The sequence below is a fragment of the Amblyraja radiata genome, chromosome 4 (assembly GCF_010909765.2).
Source record: "Amblyraja radiata isolate CabotCenter1 chromosome 4, sAmbRad1.1.pri, whole genome shotgun sequence".
In the NCBI taxonomy this organism is placed as follows: Eukaryota; Metazoa; Chordata; class Chondrichthyes; order Rajiformes; family Rajidae; genus Amblyraja; species Amblyraja radiata.
The window spans coordinates 31185103-31191663 of NC_045959.1; positions in this window are offsets into that span (position 1 = coordinate 31185103).

Sequence of the window (6561 nt, forward strand, 5' to 3'; positions counted from 1 at the left end):
AAGCCACACTAACGTGGCCATTAATCTAAAGACTTCCGTTTTTTTAATAAAAAAAAAGATGTTAATTATACCAGCTCCTATCTCAAATGCTATATATATTGGGGTGGGGTACTAACTTTATATACTTAGTACTTAGTAATTATTTCTATTATTCATATTACTATTTGCTAATTACTAATATCAATTGTATTTAATACTATAATATGTAATACTATTATCATGGAATAATTAAATATTTTCTAATAATTAATACAGAACTACAACTAAATGTCCATTATTCCACTTCCTTCTAAGTGAGTATTTCATAACCACAGGTCGATGATAAAAGTTCAGTCCTCTCCTTCTCCCTCGGGTTCTTCCTCCGCGTCTTCTCTCTCTTCATCTTCTGGCTTTTGCTGTATGCCTTGGGCGAATTTCAATGCTTCAGTATGCTTAACGAAACGATATTCCTTGTCATCATAAGTTACTCTCAGTGTTGCTGGGTACATCAAGCCATATCTCAGATCCTTAGTATTCTGTAAATTCCTCAGGATACCTTTTGTTTCTTTAAATAGTGATCTTTTCTTGGCCACTTCTGCTGGGTAGTCTCTAAAAATACTGATGTTGTCTCCCTCGTATTTCAGGTTTCTCTTTTTTATTATTATCTTCATCATTTCTTCGAAGACATGGTCAAAGGCCACTTTTACAATCATTTGTCTGGGCGATGAACCTATCCCAGGGGCCCGTCTTAGAGCCCTATGTGCACGGCTCAACAGGGGTTCATGATCCAAATTCAGAATATCCATTAAAAGTTTTGCAACAAATTTTCGAGGATCTTGACTCCCCTCACGACCTTCGCTCAGACCAACTATACGCAAATTTTTACGGATTGCATCTTAACAGGTGTGGGACCAGCATTCTGGCAGGCAGGTTTGCCACTGCTACACGGGTGGTTTTAAACTGAATAAGGGGGGTGGGGTGTCGAATGGGCTAGTGGAGGATGGAGTTAAAGGGAAAGGGTTTCTTAAATGTGTGAGCGTAGAGACAGAGGGGTGTAAAATGAGGGTAGAAGCAATAGGTAGCAAGGTGAAAAGTAAAAGTGGCAGGCCGGAAAATCCAGGGCAAAAATCAAAAAGGGCCACTTTTCAACAAAATTGTATAAGGGGTAAGAGTGTTGTAAAAACAAGCCTGAAGGCTTTGTGTCTCAATGCAAGGAGCATTCGTAATAAGGTGGATGAGTTGAATGTGCAGATAGCTATTAATGACTATGATATAGTTGGGATCACGGAGACATGGCTCCAGGGTGACCAAGGCTGGGAGCTGAACATCCAGGGATATTCAATATTCAGGAGGGATAGAGAGAAAGGAAAAGGAGGTGGGGTAGCGTTGCTGATTAGAGAGGAGATTAACGCAATGGAAAGGAAGGACATTAGTTTGCAGGATGTGGAATCGGTATGGGTAGAGCTGCGAAACACTAAGGGGCAGAAAACGCTGGTGGGTGTTGTGTACAGGCCACCTAACAGTAGTAGTGAAGTTGGAGATGGTATCAAACAGGAAATTAGAAATGCGTGCGACAAAGGCAAAACCGTTATAATGGGTGACTTCAATCTACATATAGATTGGGTGAATCAAATTGGCAGGGGTGCTGAGGAAGAGGATTTTTTGGAATGTATGCGGGATAGTTATCTAAATCAACATGTAGAGGAACCAACGAGAGAGCAGGCTATTTTAGACTGGGTATTGAGTAATGAGGAAGGGTTAGTTAGCAGTCTTGTTGTACGTGCCCCCTTGGGCAAGAGTGACCATAATATGGTTGAGTTCTTCATTAGGATGGAGAGTGACATTGTTAATTCAGAAACAATGGTTCTGAACTTAAAGAAAGGTAACTTTGAGGGTATGAGACGTGAATTGGCCAAGATTGACTGGCAATTAATTCTAAAAGGGTTGACGGTGGATATGCAATGGAAGACATTTAAAGACTGCATGGATGAACTACAAAAATTGTTCATCCCAGTTTGGCAAAAGAATAAATCAGGGAAGGTAGTGCATCCGTGGATAACAAGGGAAATCAGGGATAGTATCAAAGCGAAGGATGATGCGTACAAATTAGCCAGAAAAAGCAGCATACCGGAGGACTGGGAGAAATTCAGAGACCAGCAGAGGAGGACAAAGGGCTTAATTAGGAAAGGAAAAATAGATTATGAAAGAAAACTGGCAGGGAACATAAAAACTGACTGCAAAAGTTTTTATAGATATGTGAAAAGAAAGAGATTAGTTAAAACAAATGTAGGTCCCTTGCAGTCAGAAACGGGTGAGTTGATCATGGGGAGCAAGGATATGGCGGACCAATTGAATAACTACTTTGGTTCCGTCTTCACTAAGGAAGACATAAATAATCTGCCGGAAATAGGATTGCAGGAATTGAGTGAAATCCAGGTTAGCCGGGAAGTGGTGTTGGGTAAATTAAATGGATTAAAGGCCGATAAATCCCCAGGGCCAGATAGGCTGCATCCCAGAGTACTTAAGGAAGTAGCTCCAGAAATAGTGGATGCATTAGTAATAATCTTTCAAAACTCTTTAGATTCTGGAGTAGTTCCTGAGGATTGGCGGGTAGCAAACGTAACCCCACTTTTTAAGAAGGGAGGGAGAGAGAAAACGGGGAATTACAGACCAGTTAGTCTAACATCGGTAGTGGGGAAACTGCTAGAGTCAGTTATTAAAGATGGGATAGCAGCACATTTGGAAAGTGGTGAAATCATTGGACAAAGTCAGCATGGATTTACAAAAGGTAAATCATGTCTGACGAATCTTATAGAATTTTTCGAGGATGTAACTAGTAGCGTGGATAGGGGAGAACCAGTGGATGTGGTGTATCTGGACTTCCAGAAGGCTTTCGACAAGGTCCCACATAAGAGATTAGTTTACAAACTTAAAGCACACGGCATTGGGGGTTCAGTATTGATGTGGATAGAGAACTGGCTGGCAAACAGGAAGCAAAGAGTAGGAGTAAACGGGTCCTTTTCACAATGGCAGGCAGTGACTAGTGGGGTACCGCAAGGCTCAGTGCTGGGACCCCAGCTATTTACAATATATATTAATGATCTGGATGAGGGAATTGAAGGCAATATCTCCAAGTTTGCGGATGACACGAAGCTGGGGGGCAGTGTTAGCTGTGAGGAGGATGCTAGGAGACTGCAAGGTGACTTGGATAGGCTGGGTGAGTGGGCAAATGTTTGGCAGATGCAGTATAATGTGGATAAATGTGAGGTTATCCATTTTGGTGGCAAAAACAGGAAAGCAGACTATTATCTAAATGGTGGCCGACTAGGAAAAGGGGAGATGCAGCGAGACCTGGGTGTCATGGTACACCAGTCATTGAAAGTGGGCATGCAGGTGCAGCAGGTAGTGAAGAAAGCGAATGGTATGTTAGCTATCATAGCAAAAGGATTTGAGTATAGGAGCAGGGAGGTTCTACTGCAGTTGTACAGGGTCTTGGTGAGACCACACCTGGAGTATTGCGTACAGTTTTGGTCTCCAAATCTGAGGAAGGACATTATTGCCATAGAGGGAGTGCAGAGAAGGTTCACCAGACTGATTCCTGGGATGTCAGGACTGTCTTATGAAGAAAGACTGGATAGACTTGGTTTATACTCTCTAGAATTTAGGAGATTGAGAGGGGATCTTATAGAAACTTACAAAATTCTTAAGGGGTTGGACAGGCTAGATGCAGGAAGATTGCTCCCGATGTTGGGGAAGTCCAGGACAAGGGATCACAGCTTAAGGATAAGGGGGAAATCCTTTAAAACCGAGATGAGAAGAACTTTTTTCACACAGAGAGTGGTGAATCTCTGGAACTCCCTGCCACAGAGGGTAGTCGAGGCCAGTTCATTGGCTATATTTAAGAGGGAGTTAGATGTGGCCCTTGTGGCTAAGGGGATCAGAGGGTATGGAGAGAAGGCAGGTACGGGATACTGAGTTGGATGATCAGCCATGATCATATTGAATGGCGGTGCAGGCTCGAAGGGCCGAATGGCCTACTCCTGCACCTAATTTCTATGTTTCTATGTTTCTAATTCCACCGCTGCGCCACTCCGTTAGTTTGCCTTTTATTATCAGCTTTGGAGAAGTATCATATTTTACTCCCAAAAGATATCTTTTCCATTACAAGCTAACTAAATGGTATCTAGGCCAGCAACAATAAAACAGAATCAATTTACCATCTCTTTAGTTCCAGAAGCAGCTGGAAAAAGAATGATTCATTGCAGAATTCTAAGGTGACATGGTGAATTATTTGAAATATTCAAAAAACTGTCTCGGTAAGATGTAAAAATGCATAGGTTTTAAGGATACCGGCCAGAATAGACAGACTAGCGTAAAACAGCACAATGCCAAGATATAATTTAATTTATTTGAAAGTTTGTCTGCTGAGGTTCCTAAGGATAAGATGAAAGGTCACTTCTTCGTACTGCCATTAAGACTAAAGTGACTTGGAGAAATTAAGGAGTATGTCACTTCTGCTTGGCCAATTAGTAATCATATTAACCTAAAATGTACAGGTTTGTAGGTTAATTGGCTTGGTATAAATGTATATTGTCGCTAGTGTGTGTAGGACAGGGGACCCTGCGGAGACACAGTGGAGAGGTCTGTGTGGCGGTCCATGATGGCACCGACCAAAGAAAGAGGATGGACCACGTGGTAGTGAGGATGCCGCTGCCGAGTGAAGAAACAAAGCAGGACCTGGCGTGGGGGGACAGTGAAGAATGTCACTGTGACTTGTCACATGTCACAATAAAGAATTCAATTCAATTCAAAGATCCTGCATGTCGTAGCAGTCCAATAATCGTAACAGGTAAAAAACATGATTTAATATTCCAACAGTAACAAAATAGATTTAACATATTTGTTTCCATCTTCATTGATTCTCACCCAATTGCTACTGTTGGATGGCCTGTTTTCTGTGAGTGTAGTCGAGCAGGCTGTGAACAAAGACCTCATTGTTGCTACTCCTCCTGCGTCTGTCAGTGGGCGTGTAGATGAGGGGATTTCTCGTTTTATCATTGAAGTACTTCAGCTGGCTGTCTGGTTGGCTGCTGAGGGATAATGCTTCTCAATCACAACGCATGCATGGGTCTGAAGAAGGGGTTTGAACCGAAACGCTGCCTATTTCCTTCGCTCCATAGATGCTGCCTCATCCACTGAGTTTCTCCAGCATTTTTGTCTACCCTCATGCATGGGAGATTACTGCATGATCCCAATGGGTGACCCGACTGTCAGTGATAGTTGTGAACAGTTGACTGTGAACTTGTTATATTTGTCTGAAAATACAGAATAAAATGACGCAAATATCACTGCAATGCACCATCGTGTTCATTGCACAGAATATCTGCAACCTTTGCTCTCTTCCTTTTCAAGGCAAGCATTTTCATCCTTATGTTCCCTGTCAAAAAATCAAATTAGTGGCCATCCAAAGACTTGCGCTGCTTTGAGAGTCTGAGGTCTCTCAGTCTGAAGAAGAGTATCGACCCAAAATATCACCTATTTCTTTTCTCCAGAGGCTGCTTGAACCCCTGAGTTACTCTAGCATTTTGTATCCATCTTCCTTGCTCTGCTTTTTTCTGTTGCAGTCGTTGATAAAGACTGCCACCGCCTCCAGATTTGACAGCCTTAAGATGTCACAAAGCACTCTGCAGTCAGAAAATTGCTTTGGAAAGGTAAATATTATTTTATGAGGATGTTGAAGTTGTACTGACTTTCTTTTCCTGACATTTCAACAAGAAAACTATCAGAAAACACAGATTCCAATCTGATTTAATCATTGGGAAATTTTTACAAAAGGAAACTGATCTCCTTTGTCTGTCCCTTGGTAATTGTTGTTCTCATGCAGTGCTTCCACCATGGCTGTTGCATAGGTGGTCGATGCCTGTAGACCTTCAGTTGAGGGAGCCTTGGGCATGCCTTGGAGCAGCTTTATGTTGGCAGACCTGGTTTCAAATTGCACTGTATGAACCTTACCTACAGCTGGACTTGCTGGCTAGTAGCAGAGTTGTTGGGGTGGTGATAAATGAATTATACTATATTGTAACATGTGACGTCACAGTGAGATTCCTTGTTTTGCATACACAAGGTATGCAAAGAGTCGCCACATAAAGGACACTGACAAAGTTACAAAGTATCCCACGCCGGATCCTCCTTTGTTCGTGGCAACACGTCCTCCGGCTCCCATGTAGCACGTCCTCGACCACCGACGCCATCCTTGACCTCGACAATGACCGGCGGACCGACCTCAATGACCACCAACCTCGACCGGCGCCCTCGACGACCAGCGCCCTTGACAAACACCACACCGACCTCCTCATCGGTCGCAGACCCTTCCTCTACGATGGACGCCACCGGGTCCACTCCTGATGGCTCCGTGGCTTTGATGGCAGTGGCTGCATTGGGCATGCTAATGATACCATCCTGAGACACTCTCACAGGAGCATCCTCAACTATCCTACATGTTTTAAAGAACAGACAATGTGAGGTACTGTTAGTCCCTTTGAACCATCGTTACTGGATCTATAATGGCGGCCTACTGAGCTT